Below are 25051 nucleotides of genomic sequence, written 5' to 3'. Positions count from 1 at the left end.
TGTTAGCACATCTGAACATATAAACAAATACGTAATCAGTGCCGTTTGTTGCATTGTAAAATGTTAATTACATCCGGAGATATTGTAACCTAAAGTTGACGCTTGAGTACCACTCCTCCGCTGTTCGATCGTGTGTATCGGAGAGCACCGAATTACGTAGGGAACGGTGATGGACCTTAGGTACAGAAGAGACTGGAACAGCACATTACGTCCACATGCTAACACCTTTTTATTGGTCTTTTTCACTGACGCACATGTACATTACCATGAGGGGTGAGGTACACGTACACACGTGGTTTCCGTTTTCAATTACGGAGTGGAATAGAGTGTGTCCCGACATGTCAGGCCAATAGATGTTCAATGTGGTGGCCATCATTTGCTGCACACAATTGCAATCTCTGGCGTAATGAATGTCGTACACGCCGCAGTACATCTGGTATAATGTCGCCGCAGGCCGCCACAGTACGTTGTTTCATATCCTCTGGGGCTGTAGGCACATCACGGTACACATTCTCCTTTAACGTACCCCACAGAAAGAAGTCCAGAGGTGTAAGATCAGGAGAACGGGCTGGCCAATTTATGCGTCCTCCACGTTCTATGAAACGCCCGTCGAACATCCTGTCAAGGGTCAGCCTAGTGTTAATTGCGGAATGTGCAGGTGCACCATCATGCTGATACCACATACGTCGACGTGTTTTCAGTGGGACATTTTCGAGCAACGTTGGCAGATCATTCTATAGAAACGCGATGTATGTTGCAGTGCTCTCCGATACACACGATCGAACAGCGGAGGAGTGGTACTCAAGCGTCAACTCTAGGTTACAATATCTCCGGATGTAATTAACATTTTACAATGCAACAAACGGCACTGATTACGTATTTGTTTATATGTTCAGATGTGCTAACAAAACTAACGTGGTTCCATTTAAAAAAACGTAGGTTTGTGTTAAAAAACATACTTCCGTGAATTTTTGTATGGTTTGTATTAAACAATTACACTAGCCTCTCTCCTCACGTTCGGTCTGTGGAATCGGTTCGTCAGTATTTGATGTGGTTTACGAAATATACCCAGTGGTAACGTTAGGTGACTCACCCTGTATACTGTGGAATACATTCTTCCGGAAGTTGGTTTCTCGTGTGAAAATTATAGCACTCCCGACTCACTGAAGGTGCAGGCTCTATATGGTCTTTCATTAGTGGCACTATTTCATCGAAAATTACGTCCTCTGGCTTGTGGGGATATGCTAGGTCCGTGATAAGAGCTGCACAATCAAATCGAAGGAAACTCAATAGGTAGTTCATTTGCAGGTTGCCTAGAATCTTGTGCACAATGAAATTACTTTTCATAACAGACCCCACTGTACGGGTTTTGTGAACTCTGGTATTACGATGGCATCAGGATTATCCCTAAACACTTGAATCTCCTTCGCTCCTTCCATGTCCTCATGTTCACTATCGGTGTCCGACATGCTGCAGCCGGCAGTTAATTCGGATGATTTTCCCCCAAACACTATTCCAGCGAAAATTTATACACAAAGGCTCGTAGATTGATTTGTTCTTTGATCTCTCGTCACCAGGTGTTAGATTTTGTACTGGATTGTTCAGTAATACTAGGATATAAAAACCACACGCTTTATTTCGCTAACTACACCCTTGTACATACACAAAAGACTACGACACATTTGATAATATCATAGCAAAGAACACAGGAAGGCAACTGACACTTACACTAAGGTACCATCGCCAACTTAACTAGCAAATATAACAATCCTCAAATATACGACCATAATCGTGAAGACTATTGGAATCGGAGGGCACCACGTAAGACATGGCAAGATATTTCTGAAGAACTAAACGAAACAGATCAGTCATTAGCTTGTATCATTAATATTATTGCACATAATAATATCTAATCGCTCGAGACAGCCCAACTTTTAAAACCAGAACAACTATTGCTTATTAGAAAAGCTGTTTTCTTTCTAGTGTAGAGCTATAAGGAGTTACAGAAACATATAGGAGGGTGGTAGGCTAAACTTAAAAAGACAGCACTTCCTCATATTTTTCTGGAGATAAGCAAGTCATGGAATGCTGCTTCGGATATTCTTGGACTAGTGTATCGCATCACGATCTTCAAAGAGCATCCTTTTCCTATGAAAAATCAAAACCTGATGAGAAGCTGACAGCATTTTGGGTGACACTGAGTATCAAGAGCTGTTGCCCGAAGAGATGTGTGTTTCCTCATCTGCTGTATCTTCTACTCCCCATATAAATTAATTTGTATACTGATTACTTTACTTGGAGTTGTTAATTGCAATGATAATAGCCATAGCAAGGCAAGATTAAACACACAAGACATCAGTGAAGATATTTCAAGAATTTACGGGGAACGCAAATTTTAATCAGCTCTTGGATGTTCTACTCATCTTGTTTTCCGTGCCTGCTAATAAAAATTGTAAGAAGCCGTTTTATTAGCTTTGTTATTAATCAAACAGTTTCAGCAACTTATGTGCTATCTTCAGTGGGATTTTTTAAACTTATTTTGTTCTCATATGACGCTATCAGTTATGTATGCTGATAATTGTTATCTATCATGCAGAAAAATCTGTGACTTTTAATACTTTTTCGTGCTGTGGCCTTGCTTCCCTTGTTTATGACGAATTTATTTCTTTTGCTGTTGTCGATTTTAGCTGTTACACACGCATTTGAAGTATTTTATCAGCAAAGCACTCTATCAGGTCTGATAATATGACCACTTGGCGAACAACCCCAATGCACGGTTCTGACTGTTCTAGCAGTCACGGACCATCATGAATCTAATCACGTACGTGCTCACTGAAGGTATGCACATGTATTAAATCGACTCTGACCATTCTTTACAGGCACTTCATTTTTCTTTATTCCCCAGCCGATGAGCTGGACGTTCTTTTCCCTCGTCTTTCATTAATCCCAAATAGTTACACCACAGGCTCTACCAGGTACAACATTCTTCCCAGGACGCTATGACTGATTTCCTAACTGACTGACTAGTGTATTTTTAGGAACGGCTCCCATCGAGCACCTGCGTTGAGAAACTTGCTTATTGATATTCGTTAGCCCTGCGGCTTAGGTGGTGTGGACTGCGGAAGGAGGTAACAGATACGCCGAACTCAACCTAGTCCACTTTTTGTCATTCCTTTCTCTAAAAGCGAGCAGTTATAAGGCGTCCGGTTGTATCAAATTTCTCTCAGCCTCGTGTGTCGCAACAGACACGCTAACTGAATCTAGCTTTCCCCGTTACGGAATTTAGAGAAACTTTCAAGTGGAATGATATGCTTGATTTCCACGTTTGCAGTCGCGAGTTGATCGTGAGACTTGGATATCACGTCTACATATCAGCGGAGACTGTTAGGAAGAACCGGTTTGTTTTCTTAATTGGAGCAATCAGGCGTCACGGCCGGCCGCTGAGACGGCGTCCGGGCAGATATTTCAATGTGCGCTAGTTTTCTAGCCAGGAGAGTCGGCGTCACACGTGCCGCCGTATTTCCTTCTTTTGGTGCTCGGTGATACCGATGTCACCAAAAACATATTATCTTCGTGTTAAGATTGTAAAATTTAACTTTCATAATTTTTTTATTTGTAAATCGAATGCCGAAACGGGCTGAGTGAAAATAACAAGAAAAGGAGAGAAAGACAGATCCTTAGTGAGCACTGTCAAAGACCACGGAGAATGTCGTGTGCTCGTCGGATGTGACAGAGGCCAGAAGCTGAGCAAGGGAGGATCACAATGTTGGGTGTTGAGCACATCGTAACCCCGAGGCATCTGCGCCTGCCACCCGTTCATAAGTAATGGACTCACCACAGTACACTGCACTATTGGTCACAGACTAGCCGGAATAACCTAATGCCATCCCCCGTGTAGGCTGAAGTTAACATCCGATAACAGAAGGCTGCGTCATGATTGGGGCCTTGCCCGCGAAGCAAGATATGCTGAAGAGAGGCGTCCCATCACTTGCAGCAATGGACTCTGTTATGCACTACCTCGGATGACTATCGTTTCCGATTACGGCTTCACACATTCTCCTAGCATTATGAGGAAACGCACTAACAGTACTCCTATAATCATACGTGAGAGTCCGACTGGTACGACTTACCGTCATCTCTATCAGCGATTTACGGACATACGCACTCACGAGTTCAGTGTTGTGGTAGTATATTTCAACAGGATGTCGGTCGTTCCCACACGAAACATTCTCTATGAACAGCCTGAGTCATATCCTTGACTAGTACGATCCCCCGTCTTCCTCCGGAAGAGTGAGGGAAAAACTGTCCCTATGCTCCCTCATGAGCCCTAGCCTGTCCAAAATTACTTTAGGATTGACATTTCGGTAAGAGCACACGAAGGTGCGGAACAGACTTGCCACATCTTGCACAGAACACCCGCGTAATATTACATTTCATACAGCTAGCAAAAACGAGCAAACTATTCACTTTATAAATATGGGAATTGCACCAATGTATTCTGGAAGAATTACACTACGTTTTGATCTTAGTTTCATCTGCACCAACAAATTATTAAGACGATATGCGGACAGTTTACGAAAATGAGGTGAACACATAACGCGAATAAAATCTTAAGGACACATCATATTTTCATATGTTCTAAACCAGAAATCTGTCCAAGTTAAAGATGACGCATATCATTGGTCCGGTCAGGTACTCATCGGACGTTTGTGCGTTTCAACAGGAGAAACAGATCGCTAGAAGTTGGCGATGAAAGTGTTATTAATTTTTCTGATCCACCTATTTAATTCTAACACAACAAAAAATTAGATTAAGCTTGTTTATCATGGTGGGAAAACGTAACTTAAATAGGCAAACCTTTGTTGTTTACAAAGAGCAAAAGCAATACAAATAGAAGGGGCTCTGTAGTACAGGTAATACAGCAGTTATATTGTAAACAGTAACATTTATTTTATGTGATAGTGACTGAATTTCTGTGGTGAACTTCCTTTGAAATTAGTTGCTATTAAGATCATTCCATTAAAATTTCAAAACTCATGAAGATGTAATTGTGTTAAGTAGGTATTTACAGACGCAAACTAAGCATGCCAAACATGTAGCGGAATCTGTCTGTGGTCCATTTCTACGGGGATAGCGAAAAACTCCACTGATATCACTCTCGTCGCTATGACGTATTGTTGAAGTGTGTCTATCACTGCCACTGTCACTTTAGCTATTTCATGAAATTATCATCTCCTCTACTGAATTTTCCAAAAGCGTTTCATTCTGCCATGCTCTTTCCATCATGATCTGCGTATTTTTGACTACTTTCTTCCAATCTTCAGAGGTGACGTTCCTGGCCGCTTCTCTTGTGAGTGCTTCGACTGCAGAGAGGGTAAATTTATTACTATTCCTGGCAACGTAACCCTAAATTTGGACCCATATTAATTGCATGGGGTTGAAACGGCAGTGGTAAGATAGTAGCCTAATGACTGTATGCACATTTTTTTGTCAGTTCGTCGATTCCATATAGGGGGAACTATGGTTTATGGAAACATGTTTTGGCCGGCCGGAGTGGCCGAGTGGTTCTAGGCGCTACAGTCTGGAACTGCGCGACCGCTACGGTCGCAGGCTCGAATCCTGCCTCGGGCATGGAGGTGTGTGATGTCATTAGGTTAGTTAGGTTTAAGTAGTTCTAAGTTCTAGGGGACTGACAACCTCAGAAGTTAAGTCCCATAGTGCTCAGAGACATTTGAGCCATTTGAAACATGTTTTCCATAAGCTCCACTATTTTAAGGTCATCACTTATGTCAACTTTATGACGCTGAAGCCAATCAATCACATCATCATCTCGGTTTGCCATGATGCCTTGTCAACAACTATTAAATATTAAGGAGCATTATCTAGAAAATTGATGAAGGTTTTTCCAGATCTGGTATTAGTGAATCTTCGAACCACTTTGTAAATGTAACGTGGTTCATTTCTTCGTGATAATCTCCTGTTTTCTTTGATTTAAAAAGCAGAACTGGTTGGGAGAAACCCTTGCGAGATGCCTGCATGAAGAAGAATTAGTCGTTTCGTCAAGCCACACCACTTCGTCGATATTTTATGCTACGGATGTCCCTTAAAAATCGGTATCGTCTTGCTGTTATGTCAATCATTTCCATCAAAAGCTTACGGCCGCAGAAATGTCCATAGTAAAACCCTAGCTTCTGTTTAACTGTGGACAGGGTTTTGCGATGTCCTTGAAAAAGTTCTGATTCTTCAAGTGTGACCAGTAACTTCCTAAGTGTCGGATGTTCTTTCCTGCGATAGTAATGATAAACATGATGACGAGTTGCATCCTGCGCAAACGAATCGATGTTAGTAGTCCCCTTATCCATACGACGTTTTTCCCAGGGATGTTAAGTTTCGATAGTTCTTCAGCTTCCTTTTGTTTGTCGAACGTTTCCTTCCCAATCTTGACAAAAACTTTGTTAACGGAGAGCAGCGGACCACCATTAAGTTTTTCATTGTCAAAGTAGGCATGCAACACGCATACCATTTCTCTCGACTGCCCTCATACGGTAATTCTTTGGCCAAGTGGACGACGTCGAACTTTCCCACTTATAACTTTCGACGAAATTCCCAGTGACATCGTTGAGTACCACACAGTGAATAACAGTATCAACGCATAATGGTAACGGCGAATAACAGTAACAAGAAAATAAAAGAATAACGCCTACAACCGTAAAAACAAACACATAGAAAGTCACAGGGCGCAACGATACACAGGACAGCAATCTGATTGCAACTGCAGCAGACTGCAAGCAGCAAGTGTTGTGGTATGGTGTGAAGGTTTGGCAACTTCGGGAGATTGTTGTGGCTGAAGGTGGCATGGCGTTGGCGGAAAGTGGCCTGGGCCTGCCGGATGGGCTTCGCCCCCTACTACTTCTGTCCTCGCTTTCAATCCTAAAGAAATTTTGGACAGGCTGTAATTTGTGGTATCTTGTCGTCGTGGTCCTCACGCGAAATGTATGCTGGCGGCAGCTGAATCGTGTTGCAGTCAGCTTCACATGCCGGTTCTCTAAATTTTCTCAACAATGTTCCTCGAAAAGAACGTACCCTTCCCTGAAGGGATTCCCATCTGAATTGAAGCATCTCCGTAACACTTGCATGGTGGTCGAAACTACCAGTAACGAATTTAGCAGCTCGTCTCTGAATTGCTTCGATGTCTTCCTTTAATGTGACCAGGTATAGATCCTAAACACTCGAGCAGTATTCAAGAATAGGTCGCACTTGCGTCCTATATGCGGTCTCCTCTACAGATGAACCACACTTTCCCAGAATTCTTTCAATAAACCCAAGTCAACCAATCGCCTTCCCTACCGCAATCCTCACATATTCGTTCCCTTTTATATCGCTTTGCAATGTTACGTCCAGATACTTAAACGACCTAACTGTGTCAAGAAGAACACTACTAATGCTCTATTCGAACATTACTGGTTTGTTTTTCCTACTCATCCGCATCAACTTTTTGTACATTTAGATCTAGCTGCCATTCATCTTGTATCCTCCTACAGTCACTCAACTTCGACACCTTACCCTGCAGCACAGCGTCATCAGCAAACAACGGCAGTTTGCTGCTCATCCTGTCAGTCAGATCATTTATGTACTGTATGTAGAAAAAATAGCGGTCCTATCACACTTCCATGGCGCACTCCTAACGATACCTTTTCTCTGATGAACACTCGCCGTCGAGTACGACATAATGGATTCAATTACTTAAGAAATCTTCGAGCCACTCACATATCTGGGAACGTTTTCCTTGTGCTCGTACCTTTGTTAACAGTCTGCTGTAGGGAACCGTGTCATATGCCTTCCGGAAATACAGAAATATGGAATTTGCCTTTTGCCCTTCGTCCGTTGTTCGCAGTATATCGTGTGAGAAAAGGGCAAGCCGAGTTTCGCAAGAGCGATGCTTTCTAAAACAATGCTGATTCGTGGATGTAAGCTTCTCGGTCTCTAGAAAATTTATTGTATTTAACCGAGAATATGTTCATTGGTTCTGCAGCAAATCGATGTTAGGGATATTAGTTTGCAATTTTGCGTGTCCATTCTTTTAGCCTTCTTTTATACAGGAGTCACCTGCGTTTGTCATGGAGGACTAATTGCAACAACTGCGGGTCAAGTTAGCTTAGGAGGGCGAAAAGCAACTGTACGACGTTGTCACCAGCTGTATCAACGTGTACCTCTATGACCGACGGGGTGCAACTTCCTACTGACGAGGGATCAACAGTGTGTTGTACTGGCAATATCGCTGTTCATTTCACTTCATTTCGTGATTAATAAAATAAAATCACCTCTCATCACGTGAACTTTAGTTTCATTTTCCTCTCTCGTTCTAGTGATTTAAGCTTTTTTGGCAATTTGTGTGAAGTCAAAGACCAAATTTATCTCTTCTTCATTGATAGGCGAAACAGACGGCAGAATGCTATTCAGTTACATCACGCTTCGCTAACAGCACATGAGGCAGAATATCAACTCAGATCGTCTTCGTGTGGTAGTCGCTACGCTCGTAGATATGTGGAGCATGACGGACTAACAATACAGTACCGTCCCACCAGAAGATATGGAGTATAAGGGATGTCGTGGATACGAGTCTAACGGATGGAACCATATCTGGTTCCTGACAGGTCGTGATATGGAAGTGAATCTGACACGCGATGTGTTTCGTAGGAACTTCCACGGCATCCGAAATGTTGATATCTGGGTTGGAATGCGTAGTGGCAAATTCTTACAACCTTCTATCACGTTCGATGATGATACGATTTTTAAATCTTCCGCTATTGAAGACTATGATATTTATCCCATCAAGTGTTCAGTTGGTGAGTCACATGATTGGCATATGTCACACGAGTGCCACGAACATTGCGTTTCCTGAAACTGCAGTTAGCTCAGCACATCACATAATTGTCTCAAAGGAGGAGATTTGTCTTGTTGTGACATGGAAAAATGACACTTATTTCGTAGGACGTGTGCCACGTCTATGCGAATCGTTTTATAACACAACAATTCTGGCTGCTTCGCCTTTTTATTCCATACGTGTCAAAATTGTGCTCGCCAATCTTGAGTCTCATACGCAACAACGAACCGAAACATTATTATAACAGCTGTTTTCCAGCAAGACTGAATGCCATCTGGTAGCGTGGCGGGCACAACACGTGACATGGAAACTGTATAAGCGCAGCAGAAACGAAATGAGAATCATTTACCAATGTTATGGGCCGGAAATGGGGAAGTCCACTAACATAAGCGACTTTGACAAGGGCACATTTTTATTGCCTGGCGCCTGGGAACGAGCGCCTTGGAATTCACGAAGCCGGTCGGCTGTTCGCATGTTGCTGTAGGGAGCATCTGTAAAAGTGGTTGAAAGATGGTGAAACCATGAGTAGGTGACAAGATGTTGGACGTCCACGTCTCACCACAGAACGTGGAGATCGGAGGCTTGCACGCTCAGTAAAGCAGAATAGGTGAGAGATCTGATACTACAGTACTATGCTGGTGCATGCCGTTCAGCGCACATTGTTCAACATGGGGTTCCGCAGTAGACGACCGCTGTATGTTCCCATGTTGACCCAATGACAGGGTCAATTACGACTGCGGTGGAAACGTGTCGCCTGGTCAGAGGACTCATGTTCCTTGTTACACCAGGTCTGTGACAGCGTCCGGATACGCCGTCATCCGGGAGAAAGACTAGCTCGAGGGGAAACACCCCCCCCCCCCCCAAAAAAAACCGGAATAACATTTCCGCGGGCGGAGCTTATGTAGTACGCAATTCTGCCGCTAGGCGTATATAACGTAACTCATTGCTAGTTCAGTGCCACCTGTTTTGTAGACCTGGCTTGTTCTGTTCATCTGCACTGACTGTTTTTGCTAGCGCTGTTTTGTTCTTGTTTCGTTTTTTATGATGGCAAGTTTAAGTGAACAATGCGCAGCTATGAAGTTTTGTTTTCTCCTCGGTGAAAATGCTGCTGAAACTGTTTTAACGTTGAAAACAGCTTACCAAGATGACGCTATGGGAAAAACTCAAGTGTATGAATGGTAAGCTCAATTTAAAAATGGCGACATGTCGACTGATTACAAACCTCGTTCTCTAATGTTCAAATGTGCGTGAAATCCTAAGGGACCAAACTGCTGAGGTCACCGGCCCTAGACTTACACATTACTCAAACTAACTTATGTTAAGAACAACATACACACACCTATGGCCGAGGCTGGAGGCGCCGCGCAATCCGTGACATGGTGCCTTACACCAAGAAGCACCTCGTTCTCGACGACCATCAACAGTTCGAATCGACGAAAACATTGAAGAAATTCGAGAGCATGTGATCACAGACCATCGACAGTCAACTGATCAATCGTCAGAGGTTAGCTCAGTTCAGCTAATTTTAACGGAAGATTTGAGAATAAAAATAGTTGCCGCCAAGTCAGGTTCTGACTGACAATCAAAAGGAACGCCAAATTGAAACATGTTGTGATTTGAAACAACAGCTTGAAACTGATCCAGATTTTCCGTCAAAGGTCATTACTGGTGACGAGTCATGGTGCAATAGTCAAACCAACAGTCAAGACAATGGAAGACATCTTCGTTACCCCGTCCAAAGAAAAATGTCGCGAAGTCAAATCAAACATCAAAACAATGCTGATTTGCTTTTTCATGCCAGGGGTGTAGTTCATTCAGAGTTTGTTCCCTCAGGTCAGACCGTCAATCAAATCTTTTGTTTGGAAGTTTTAAGAAGATTGCACAACAGTGTTCGTCAAAAAAGACCCGATTTGCGGCAGACAGGAGACTGGTTCTTCTACCACGACAACGCACCTGCACACACAGCCATCTCTGTTAGACAGATTTTGGCTAAAAATGAGCTGGTTCCGCTGCCCCACGTACAGTCTTAGACATAAAAACTGACCGCCGGCCGGCCGCCACAAAGACTAACAAGGGGAGGCCGCCAATTGTGAAATTCAGATTCGATTAGTACTGCGCATAATAAAAGCCCATGGCCAGGGGTGTAATGTGGCAAAGCACCAAGATGCACTTCTCAGCCGTTGTCGAAAAAATCGACAGTTAAAAGAAACCGTTGCGGTGAAATACTCTCTATGATTAACCATTTTCTACAGCGTCGTGGCGCAGCGGTAAGCGCTTGGGTTCGTAATCCGAAGGTCGCCGGATCGAATCTCGCGGCATGCAACCTTTTTTTTTTTTTTTTTTTAGTATTTGTTTTTGTAATTCAAATGTGTGTGTATACACACACACACACACACACATATATATATATATATATATTCCCAGCAATCAGTTGCAACAATTATGCATATAATAAGTTGTTGAAAGTCGTTTGTCGTGGAAAAACTGGCGACTTCGAACATCATTATGTTTTCCGCAAACAAAGTTGTTGGTTGGTTGGTTTGGGGAAGGAGACCAGACAGCGTGGTCATCGGTCTCATCGGATTAGGGAAGGATTGGGAAGGAAGTCGGCCGTGCCCTTTCAGAGGAACCATCCCGGCATTTGCCTGGAGTGATTTAGGGAAATCACGGAAAACCTAAATCAGGATGGCCGGACGCGGGATTGAACCGTCGTCCTCCCGAATGCGAGTCCAGTGTCTAACCACCGCGCCACCCCGCTCGGTAAACAAAGTTGTATTTCACAAATGTTATTAATTGTCTTCATAATGTTAACCACGTATAGTTAACGGAAGACGTAGAAACGATATTCCGAAACGAATACGTATAGCGTAAGTCAAACGTTCGAATTAGAATAGAGATCCCACGAACACAAATTTGCTGTGGCAGGTATGAAATATAAACTCCGATACTCGCTCGTTACACTTGAAGGACAGATGTTGAATGGGCCGAAACGAGCCGCCGCGTAACAGCGTAGTTGCCTGCTAACTTCGAAAGAAGGTAGATGCGGTCCCTAGCGCAACTTATAACAACGTCGAAAACCACTGCGGACGTGAGAACTTTGGTACACCCTGTTAAACAAACGGAAAAATGGAGGCGGTACAATTGGAAAGCGATCCGCCTTCACCAACATGCATAAGCAATTCATTTTTTTTATTATTAGTTTATATATATATATATATATATATATATATATATATATATTTGAATTACAAATATATATATATATATATATATTTGAATTACAAAAAACTAGTAATAAAAAAAAGTCGCATGGCACGAGATTCGATCCGGCGACATTCGGATTACGAACCTAGTTGCTTAGCGCTGCGCCACGACGCTGTAGATAATTGTTATTCGTAGAGAGAATTTCACCAGAACGGTTTCTGTTAACTGTCGATTTTCACGACAACGGCTGAGAAGTGCATCTTGGTGCTTTGCCACATTACACCTGTGGCCATGAGCTTTTATTATGCGCAGTATGAATTGAATCTGAATTTCACAATTGGCGGCCTCCCCTTGTAAGTCCGAGTCGTTCACTTAAGGTGGCCAATAAAACTGACCGCCCCTGACAACAACAAGTCCGGCCATCTGCACAATCTGGCAACACTGTAATATGAGGAAGTGTTAGGGGGAAATGTTATCTACTTCCGAGATTTACTCGGTGTGTGTAAGCCCGTGGTCTAGTGGTAACCATTGTGCATTCTAAGCTTATAGTCGCGTGTTCGCGGCCAACTGCATTTTTTTTTTTTTACCACATTTCGGTCTAAAGTTATGAGTCTGATTGAACATCGAAGATAATTCGATTAACATTCTACCCACCAGCAATAACCAGCATTCCAGAAACAATTCCGCAGGACTGCACGTAGCTCCGTGGCGATCATAACAGCTCACGCTCGAGCGTTTCCTCGCGCTGCAGCGGCTACCGGCCACCGGCCAGACGCCACCCGCCGCCTGAAATCCGGCGCCGCCCATGTGATCGCGGCGCCACGCTGTCAGTGCATGTATCAACTGTCATTTTCGAATTGGAAGTTCTAGTTATCATCTTGCAGTTAAGCATTGGATTTTACATACTTGAAAATCATGAACTACAGTTAAGCATTGTAGAATTGAGTCGCAAGTGGAAAAAGGTGTAACATCTGCAACACAACGTTTACTTTTGGTATAACAGAGGGTTGAATGCAGAGGAGGCAGCTAGAAAGATTTGAACAGTGTGTGGAGCGAATATTTTGGGAAAAATACGCCAGAAAAAGATATTCTTGTTTCAACAAAGATCGTTTTCGCATGAATGATTTTCCACATTAAGGAAGTCTCGACTACTGATATATGTGGTAGATTACCATTTTACCATCATACGACATTTGCTTTCAACAGGCAAAGTTCAGAAGTCTGGTGTAGGAGTACTGCATGCTCTAATTCGAAACAACAAAAATCAACGGAGTGACGATTATTGAACGTCATCAAGTCGCTCATTGAGCATTCCTATGCAGTGCTGTTACTGGTGACGTGTTATGATGCCTTTATCGTTAACTTCCTAAGAAGAAATGAAAGGCTGAGTCCCACCAAAAGACGTAAACTCGAGCAAAGAGTAGTGTGAACATAATATTTTACATCTGATAGCTCCAAAAGTGTGTTTTGTGCTACGATTTCTGCCCCAAGGGGTGTGTGCAACACAGCTGGAATTTGTTGCCAACAACTGAGACACCTTTCGGTCGCAGTGTAAGAAAATCGAGCAACAAAACTGCATCACCTGTGCTGCTGCATGATAACGCACTCTGCTGATTAGAGAAACAAAACTATCCAGAAGATTGATAGGAAAGTCGTCTCTCAGGCGCAGGTATTGATAGGGAAGTCCTCTCTCAAGCACTTGTCCCTCTCGCCATATATTCGTAAAAATTACCTTTCCCGCTCTTCATCGATCAACCGTCAAGGCAATTTATTTCTAGACGAAAATACTCTTCAAACTACTCTGGTTTAATGACATCATTAGAACCAGTAGGTTTGTACTGGCGTAGAATATGTAAACAACTTTAGCATTGTCAGATCGCTTTAGATATAGTGAAAGAAAATTCTGCTGCTGATTAATTTCTCTTTGATAATTACTGTAGCGTTTAGTAAATTAATGGAAAATGCAATTAAAATATTCACTGTACTAATACAAATTAAATTCAGCTTACTTCAGAACATCACGACGGCAATCTATCTTAATGAAGCATTAAGAGTCTGAAAGACAATTGAGCCAATTTTAACACGAATTAGTGGAATGCTTGTTACCTGGAAACTGGTTTTTTCCTAAAGTGGGAAGACATCCTTTTGTGGTTGAACTGTTGGCAAATGTCAGTCAGACGTGTGCCGTTGGTCTAAGCGTTTCGGTGTGTCGAATTTGTACCAATGATTTTTCTACAGGTTTTTTGTGTCCCAAATAGAGAGCTGAAGTCTCCCATTAGTATTTTCACGTCATCTTGGTGAATTTTGCTCATAGTATTTTCGAGTGTGTTCCAGAATTTTTTGACATTATCGGTGTTTTTCTTATTTTCGATGTTGGTGGGGGCACGTGCATTGATGAGTTTATATTTTTTGCTGGGGCTCTGGATGAGCATAGTCATAAGTCGATTGTTGATGGGCGTGATTTCTTTGACAGAATTGATGATAGATCTGTGTTCGAGAAATGCAGTGCCGAAGATTGGTACGCCTTTCGCTACCTTTTGTTGTATTTTGATATTAAAGATGCAATGGTTTCCGTAATGCAAGGTTTAATTGCCAATTAGTTCAAATGGCTCTGAGCACTATGGGACTCAACTGCTGAGGTCATTAGTCCCCTAGTCCCCTAGAACTTAGAACTAGTTAAACCTAGCTAACCTAAGGACATCACAAACATCCATGCCCGAGGCAGGATTCGAACCTGCGACCGTAGCGATCTTGCGGTTCCAGACTGCAGCGCCTTTAACCGCACGGCCACTTCGTCCGGTTGCCAATTAGTCATGGTTCTTGAAGAGCAAGAAGGAGAAATTTGATAATTGTGAAAAACTAAGTTTTTCATCTTCACAGCACCGCAGTATGAACTCAAGGGTTTCATAAGATACCTATACTCAATTTCGTTGTGATCGTTTTCAATGACTGTAGGGCAGGAGCAAAGCCATCTGACTTGAAACATACTTTTCCAGCGGGATTTGAATCTTTGGTTACAGTTGCAGTAGCACGTCCAGTGAGGTATCAAGAATGTGAGCATTCACTAATTGCTATAGTACAGCCTAGGGCAGAAAGAAGCAGGTTTCCGACAAAGTAAACGATGGGAGATACTGCCGCTGTCACTTATTAAAGAGGTGGACAATTTTATTGATTAGAAGCAGAATACTATTCTTTAACTTTTTTATTCCTGGAATATTCTTTTACGTTGGTTCGAAAATCAGAACTGTTCTAATTTGGCAAAACCCCTCCGGCTCCGAAATTTCTTTCATTTGTTGAAAAATATATGGCTTCATTACACACCTCATATGCATCCAGTGCATAATAACTTAAATTGTGAATATATTTCTGAAAGAATGTTTGTTATGTATTTTTCTGTCATCCTTTTCACTGTTATAAGTTATGTTCTACAAGGAACGCACGCCATTGGAGGGGGCAATCTGTAATTCATTTTACCTTAATTACTACTTCAATTTTGTTCTGCAATTTAAAGGAATATACGGGTGCAAACATGGAATACATGGGAATAATGCAGCTGCTCAGTGACAGGTATGGGGGAGGCATTGTGGCCAGGCCTCGGATTCTTCGATCCCTGACCTCTTTGCCTCCGCCTACCTGGTGCTGAAAGTCTTCTCAGACTTTAAAAAAAATAATAGTGCAGTGATCAACACGTCTGTCTAGTCAGCAGAAGGTCGAAGTTCGAAGCCCAGTCGGTCACAAATTTTCATCTGCCGTCGTTGCCGTATTCCAACGCGCTGTCACAGTGTGGACGTCGGTCCTCCGATATTTAAAATGAAATTGGTTTTTGAGGCAATAGAGGTGATTTGCGAACACTTGTCTTGCCATCTATGTAACGGGACTTCAACGGCATCCAACCCTTAGTCCTTGCTTTGTGCCGGCGCTAACCCATGTCATATACATGCGAAGTAGACTGTAGTTCATATTTAGTCAAATAACGAATGGTCAGTATACAAGTAGGCCGGCCGGGGTGGCCGAGCGGTTCTAGGCGCTACAGTCTGGAACCGCGCGACCGCTACGGTCGCAGGTTCGAATCCTGGCTCGGGCATGGATGTGTGTGATGTCCTTAGGTTAGTTAGGTTTAAGTAGTTCTAGGTTCTAGTGGACTGATGACCTCAGAAGTTAAGTCCCATAGTGCTCAGAGCCATTTGAACCATTTTTGAAGTATACAAGTCTCTAAGAACAGTAGAAGCAGGATTGCAGCGAACTGATCACTTAACCAAGTGCAACATAGAGTACCTCTGTAATGAGCCATACCAGCAGCATAGCTGAGGGTAATATTTGTTAAGCAATTCATTTGAGCATTAATGTAATACCCGCACGGTGATCTCTGTAGTCATACTGTATCATTAGCAGCCCGCGAATGGAGTACTAAGTTCGTTAAATCGGATTAGTCAAGATGAGGCCAAATAAAGACAAGCGACGACGGCACAACACTATCTTTACGTAAGTAGGTAGTCAGCGCTAAATTATGTGCGCCACCATTAACGTTACTGTAAGCAGTTTGACAGCATAACACATCACCACAACTACTGACAACCTGAACCATTATCATCACGCAGTTGTGACTCGCAGTGATTGCAAATTGCTGCTATTTGTCAAGAATTGCGGAAAGCGCCTCTGAAGTTCCATTTGCATTACGACTAGGACGGAGAGAATCCTAAATAACAGAAATAGGTCACCCAGCGAAGAGAAGAGTCCACGTATTGTCTCAAGTTCTTGCAGTTTGATATTAATGCAGTTCCCGATGGTTTCACACTTACGGGTTCTTTTGGCTATCGGAATACTCATATGGGAATTATAAAAGTGTAATTGCTAGAACGCTCAACTACCTTAATAACACCTCATTCCGGATTGAATATGACTCGGAAAGCGACGTTAATTTGACGTCGCCATCCATCTCCTGACGTCTTACTGAATGAAGTCTGAAGTGCAGGCTCAGTTGTGTTGCCTGCCGCAAGGATTCTGTGAAGTGCTGTGGCAGCTGGCAGGCATTGCTGAATACAGACATGTGCAAAAATCCTCACTGCTCTAGGGGAACTCGTCTTTGTTGCATTTTTTCCACACCGCAATTAGTACAATAACATAAGGCTTGTTCTGCTGAAGAACTTGATGCCAACAAGTCCTTAAATAAGAATCTCCTAGCGGGAGTAATGCATGAAAGGAAACAGACTGTTGGACAAAAGAATGGACAGCTCCCTGCTTTTTGCGTTTCCGATAGCGCCTACGATAAAAATATGGTGTCATATTATGCTTCACAACCCTAAACTGTTTATTTATTTACTTCATACTAAAACAGAAGTTATGATATGAGAAGAGGAAACGACTCATATGCTTCTCGGGAACTTTAGTTTTTCGTGTTTATTTTCTCACTTCATACTAAAACAAGGGCGTTAATATGAGAAGAGGAAATGAAATATACGCTTCCAAGACATAATATTTCCTGGTGTGCTACTACTGCGTACATGAAAGCCCTGCAGTTTATTTTTGTATGTTGGATAAATTTTGATATCACCTCACATTCCTTTGTGAGAAGGTTCATATTTTCTTGGGATTCAAATAGAGTGCACATTTCATCACTGGTTAATATTCTGATGACTAATGACATGATACCCGTTGCAATTGCTCCATGGCGCCTGTGAATAGAGTCTCACGTTGGTTACTATAAGAACACGCAGGCAGTGATATCCGCTCACTGCAGTCAGAGCCAAGGTGATTTCTTTCTGTTTATGGCGAAGACTCTGCTGCAGTGTCCACGCTCAGCCAACATAAACAAATCGCGTCGGCATTGGGCACTACTAAGCGCTGCACTTGTCGCGAGCCTCGACAAGAGTGCACTGTCTCTGCTAACGATACTATGGAGTTAATACATCTTAGGTAACGTAATATGTAGGACGTGGGTTGGGTAAAAATTCAGTTTGTAACTTCCCATCGCATTAAAATACTTTACAGTCATATTTGATGCAATATTTATTGTTGGTTGTCTCTCTAATGTTAATAGTATTGATTCAGATTGTGGGTGAACACGAAAACACACACACACACGCACACACACACACACTCACTCACTCACTCACTCACTCACTCACTCATTGGTTCCAGTGAGGGTGACAACTACTGTATGTTGAACAACACATGCACCAGTCAGTTCCACGGTTGGCGTCGAGTGGATGAGATTTTTCAATTACCTTGCACTGCAAGAATTGTAAGGAGGAGACTGAAAGTAAATGGACTTGTATGCTAAAGAGCTGCGACAAAGCAAAGCTTGACCAATATCAGATCATTGTCCACATGGGTTTTGTGGACGAGCATACTTTTAATAATCAACCCACCCACGATCATTACGTAAGATTTTTCGAAGGCGTAGGGGCATTTATTTCATTAAGTCGTCGACAGTGGAGCGTGATGGTTTGCTTCCCACCATACGTTTTCTATATTCGTCCAAAGGTCGCTTGCATTTGTAGGTCCACATGGCAATGACCTTGCTACCTCTGCCCACATACTCTCTATCTGGTTGATGTTCGGTGATCGTGGAACAAACGGCAACAGCTTTATCCTCTCTTGGCCCTGAAACCAATCTCGCACTGCTCTGCTATGATGGATGGGGCTCTGCTCTTGTAAATAAACTTTTATCTCGTTAGTTCATATATTTATATTTGAATAACGTATTTGTAATAAGCACATTGGATTATTATTTTCCACAGTGTTTAAGAATTCAGGCCTTGTCATAGATAAGTGACCTAGATTCAACAGTCCGATTAAGAATGTGGTTTACCCAGTCTATCATAAGATGAGAGTCGTGGACGGATATCCACATTAAGACTGACTGGATGAATCCGATTAGAACGATCTGGTATCGAAATGAAATTACAGAAATCGGATAATTTGAACGTCTGTATTGCAACAATGCTGCGCACATAAATTTCTATGATGGAGTAACAGGTAGCAACTGTCTAAGAAAAAGTGAGAAATATGTCTACTAGCAGCAATGTAACGTAATTATAACCCATATTTATGTGATGGAAATACTGAATCGAACAATACACATCTATTTCAGTGGTGGGAAGATACACCATGTCGGATTTGCTGATGACATAATGACAATAATAATAATAATCCCGTGTGGCCGATAGGGGAAACCCTCCCCCATATGGGTAGTACCGAGGAAATCAAATACTTGGGGTGAACCAAATACTAACAGAATCCTGAACGCCTACTCAGTCCTCTGAACCTAAAATCCAGACACGTCTGAGTGAAAATCATCGCTACTCTGGTCACCGTCTGTTGGCTCAATGAGCTCGGCTTTGCTTTCAAAGGCTTCAACAACCTCTGGTCCTGTCCGGTCCTGGAATCACCCTGGCCAAACCAATGAAACACAGACAAACATAAACTGTGCAAGCAAAGTTAACTTTACCCCAGGTGGTACACAACCCGCCTGTCGACAGGCGGCAGTTGGATTTTCGGATTCTGGTGAGTCCAGGTTAGCACGGCAGAGAATATCGAAGATCTCTGGTAAATTTCCCTACAAGCAGAAAACATGCATTTGAAAACTAAACATCGATACATTGATCCAAACACGAAAACTAAATAACCTCACAAAAGAAATCGGCCGATAAAAATTTCTCATTCTTGCTCTTCAAGAACCATGACTAATTGGCAACCGGACGAAGTGGCCGTGCGGTTAAAGGCGCTGCAGTCTGGAACCGCAAGATCGCTACGGTCGCAGGTTCGAATCCTGCCTCGGGCATGGATGTTTGTGATGTCCTTAGGTTAGCTAGGTTTAACTAGTTCTAAGTTCTAGGGGACTAATGACCTCAGCAGTTGAGTCCGATAGTGCTCAGAGCCATTTCAACCATTTGAACTAATTGGCAATTAAACCTTGCATTACGGAAACCATTGCATCTTTAATAGCAAAATACAACAAAAGATAGCGAAAGGCGTACCAATCCTCGGCACTGCATTTCTCGAACACAGATCTATCATCAACTCTGTCAAAGAAATCACGCCCATCAACAATCGACTTATGACTATGCTCATCCAAAGCCCCAGCAAAAAATATAAACTCATCAATGCACGTGCCCCCACCAACATCGAAAATAAGAAAAACACCGATAATGTCAAAAAATTCTGGAACACACTCGAAAATACCATGAGCAAAATTCACCAAGATGACGTGAAAATACTAATGGGAGACTTCAGCTCTCTATTTGGGACACAAAAAACCTGTAGAAAAATCATTGGTACAAATTCGACACACCGAAACGCTTAGACCAACGGCACACGTCTGACTGACATTTGCCAACAGTTCAACCACAAAAGGATGTCTTCCCACTTTAGGAAAAAACCAGTTTCCAGGTAACAAGCATTCCACTAATTCGTGTTAAAATTGGCTCAATTGTCTTTCAGACTCTTAATGCTTCATTAAGATAGATTGCCGTCGTGATGTTCTGAAGTAAGCTGAATTTAATTTGTATTAGTACAGTGAATATTTTAATTGCATTTTCCATTAATTTACTAAACGCTACAGAAATTATCAAAGAGAAATTAATCAGCAGCAGAATTTTCTTTCACTATATCTAAAGCGATCTGACAATGCTAAAGTTGTTTACATATTCTACGCCAGTACAAACCTACTGGTTCTAATGATGTCATTAAACCAGAGTAGTTTGAAGAGTATTTTCGTCTAGAAATAAATTGCCTTGACGGTTGATCGATGAAGAGCGGGAAAGGTAATTTTTACGAATATATGGCGAGAGGGACAAGTGCTTGAGAGAGGACTTCCCTATCAATACCTGCGCCTGAGAGACGACTTTCCTATCAATCTTCTGGATAGTTTTGTTTCTCTAATCAGCAGAGTGCGTTATCATGCAGCAGCACAGGTGATGCAGTTTTGTTGCTCGATTTTCTTACACTGCGACCGAAAGGTGTCTCAGTTGTTGGCAACAAATTCCAGCTGTGTTGCACACACCCCTTGGGGCAGAAATCGTAGCACAAAACACACTTTTGGAGCTATCAGATGTAAAATATTATGTTCACACTACTCTTTGCTCGAGTTTACGTCTTTTGGTGGGACTCAGCCTTTCATTTCTTCTTAGGAAGTTAACGATAAAGGCATCATAACACGTCACCAGTAACAGCACTGCATAGGAATGCTCAATGAGCGACTTGATGACGTTCAATAATCGTCACTCCGTTGATTTTTGTTGTTTCGAATTAGAGCATGCAGTACTCCTACACCAGACTTCTGAACTTGGCCTGTTGAAAGCAAATGTCGTATGATGGTAAAATGGTAATCTACCACATATATCAGTAGTCGAGACTTCCTTAATGTGGAAAATCATTCATGCGAAAACGATCTTTGTTGAAACAAGAATATCTTTTTCTGGCGTATTTTTCCCAAAATATTCGCTCCACACACTGTTCAAATCTTTCTAGCTGCCTCCTCTGCATTCAACCCTCTGTTATACCAAAAGTAAACGTTGTGTTGCAGATGTTACACCTTTTTCCACTTGCGACTCAATTCTACAATGCTTAACTGTAGTTCATGATTTTCAAGTATGTAAAATCCAATGCTTAACTGCAAGATGATAACTAGAACTTCCAATTCGAAAATGACAGTTGATACATGCACTGACAGCGTGGCGCCGCGATCACATGGGCGGCGCCGGATTTCAGGCGGCGGGTGGCGTCTGGCCGGTGGCCGGTAGCCGCTGCAGCGCGAGGAAACGCTCGAGCGTGAGCTGTTATGATCGCCACGGAGCTACGTGCAGTCCTGCGGAATTGTTTCTGGAATGCTGGTTATTGCTGGTGGGTAGAATGTTAAGCGAATTATCTTCGATGTTCAATCAGGCTCATAACTTTAGACCGAAATGTGGTAAAAAAAAATGCAGTTGGCCGCAAACACGCGACTATAAGTTCAGAATGCACGACGGTTACCACTAGACCACGGGCTCACACACGTCGGGTAAATCTCGGAAGTAGACAACACCACCCCCTAACACTTCCTCATATTACAGTGTTGCCAGATTGTGCAGATGGCCGGACTTGTTGTTGTCAGGGGCGGTCAGTTTTATTGGCCACCTTAAGTGAACGACTCGGACTTGGTCTTTGTGGCGGCCGGCCGGCTGTCAGTTTTTATGTCTAAGACTGCACATTACTCGCCTGGCCTGGTTCTGTGCGGCTTTTTCTTACTTCCACACGTGAAAAGGGGCATAAAACTACCACGATTTGACAACATTGAACAAAACAAGAAAAAAGCGTGGGAGGAGCTGTCAACCATTTCTAAAGGTGATTGCAAAAAATGTTTGGAACAGTGGAAGCACAGTTGGGACAAATGTATTAGTTGTAATGGAGAGTATTTTGAAGGGGATAATGGTTGTTTGCCAAACAATTAGAAAATTGATTATAGCTTTTAAAAAATAATTCATTTTTTTTGGTACCCCTCTGTGCCACGGCCGGAGTCTGTATTTTGCTATGGGGGAAATTCACCTGGGCATACACGGAACCTGTGGTAGTAAACATAGGTACCATGATAAATGTCGAATGCGTGAGTATTTTTGGAAATCACCTGACTCTATTGCTTCCCTGACGGCAATGGCATCTTGCAGCAGTCTAACTGTCGGTGCCACAATGGCAGAATCTGGCTACATTGTTTGAGGAGCATAAGAGCGATCTCATGTTGATGTTTTGACGTCCAAAATCGCCTGGTCTCACCCCGATGGAACACATCTGGGACAGTATCAGGCCTCAGCTCCGCACACACAAACCACCGACCCATAATTTAGGGGAATTGCGTGACCTGTACCTAGACATTTCGTTCCACATACCTCTGGGAACCTACTAAGAACTTGTCGAATCCATGAAACGCATAATCACTGCTGTATTACGTTCCAGATATGGACTAACACATTTTTAAGCTTTTGGCTCATCACTGTATTATACCACAATGTACGCCTACTGTAAAATATGATGGCATCAGAAAGAATTAAAAACTTATATTTAATTAATATCCAATATTTCGTCTACTCAGTTCACTACTTTGGCTAGCGTATGTTCACCTAAGTCCATCTATGAACTCTTATCTTTCATCGGATACTGCATGGTGGTGAGAACTTCGTACTGTTATTAGCAGCCCTTTTTCCATTCAAGAAATGACTTAGTGAGAGACGACTGTTTCTATGCCATCATACATGCCTTATGCCCCCTTATATTATGTGTATGATACCTTAACAAAATAGGCAATAAGGTCCGTATAATGGTTTTACATTGCATGTCAAATACTTTTTCTATACATTTAGCAAACAGCCTATCTTAAGAAGAATTTTGGTTTTCTTCCACTGAATTGAATTTATGTTCCATACACCGGGCAATCGTTTGTAATCTTCAGTGTAAAACTCTCACCTACATGCGAACTCCGAAAGCCAAAGTACAGGGTGAATAAAAAACGCCTAACTTGGAGGCCGGCAAGCGATTCTTCAACCAGACTCAACACAAAAAAGTTCATCTAGCAAAATCAGATCGGGTGCATTTTGAATATATGAATATGAAAACGAGGAGTTGTCAACACTGTCACAGTGTGCAACCCATCTAAATATACAGAGGAACATGTATAGCCCCCCACCTCCTCCACCAGTGCGGTACCAGCTGTCGTAGCTTCCTCAGTAGAAGGCTGGGATATCAAACCCTAATCCACCGTGGAGCTATGGTTCGAGGCCTTGCGGAATTCCTTTTTTATTCTTTAGACGTCTGTTCCTTAGTACTCGTCATTTATTAGCAGGATATCACGTGGCAATAGCCTTTCACATGATACAGGGATCCATCAAACTGCATGCACGTGTTTACTATACTAACCGCGCAGTGCACAACAATAGCTCCTCCTGTCAAATTCATGCACGGCGGCTTCCTGATGGAAGGTCGACATTCTTTTGGTGCTGAGTGAGTCTGTTAATCAAGCTGCTGCTGCTGCTTGTGCTTATGCTGCACGGTACCCTCAAATGCGCCATTGCGTTTTCCTCACCTGGAGCAACGACTTTGGGAAACAGGTCATCTTCGTCCACGAGTGGAAAGGTGTCGTCCAACGACTAGACGCACTCCACAAACAGAGGACGCGACTCTTAAAACTGTTCACCAATCACATCCGCGAAGTGCGTGTGAGACTGCAATGCTGTTCCAGATATCTCAAACACTGGTTTTTGAAGTGCTGCACTACAAAGAACTGCATTCATATCATTCATTATACGTTAACTCAACACCAGCGGTCAGAAGTAAAGCTTTGTGAATTGCCTTTGTACTAATTGCAATATAACGAACATTTTATAAATAGCGTGATATGGACTGATGGATCTAGCTTAACTCCTGAAGGTATTTTCAACCTCCACAAAAGCCATTGTTATTCGGAACACCATCCACACGTTACCCATGAACGTGACTTTCAGGTACGCTTTGGGCTTAAACCTGTAGGCTGGAAAAGGGGGAGGAGTGCTTTTTGGCCCTTACCTTTTGTCGGACAAATTGAATGCGACCCTGCATAGCAAGTTCCTTTGCAATATTTTGCCTGACGCATTAGAAAGCGTTCCACTTGGTGTTCAGTGACAGTTACTCAAACTATATTGATTGACAGGAATTTCTATAATTTTCCTTATCACAATACAGTTTTTTTTCGATATAATATTTGAAATTAAAGAAGTTAATAAAAACTAACTAGTGAAATGTTTTATAAGTTTCTCTTATTGCAACAGTTAATCTTTTTTAACAACAGATGAATCATCACTCAAGTGAAATAATTTAATCATTTATATTAATAAAATATATGCAAATAAGTGGAAACAGGATTGCAAACCAAAATTGAGAATTCCAAAGAAATTTAAAAATAAACATGGTAAAATTTCATCAAATTCTATTTAATGTTCAATAATAGCACCAAGTGAC

Source organism: Schistocerca piceifrons, chromosome X (assembly GCF_021461385.2).
Source record: "Schistocerca piceifrons isolate TAMUIC-IGC-003096 chromosome X, iqSchPice1.1, whole genome shotgun sequence".
Lineage (NCBI taxonomy): Eukaryota > Metazoa > Arthropoda > Insecta > Orthoptera > Acrididae > Schistocerca > Schistocerca piceifrons.
The sequence above is the reverse complement of the archived record's forward strand: the minus strand, read 5'-3'. Positions refer to the sequence as shown.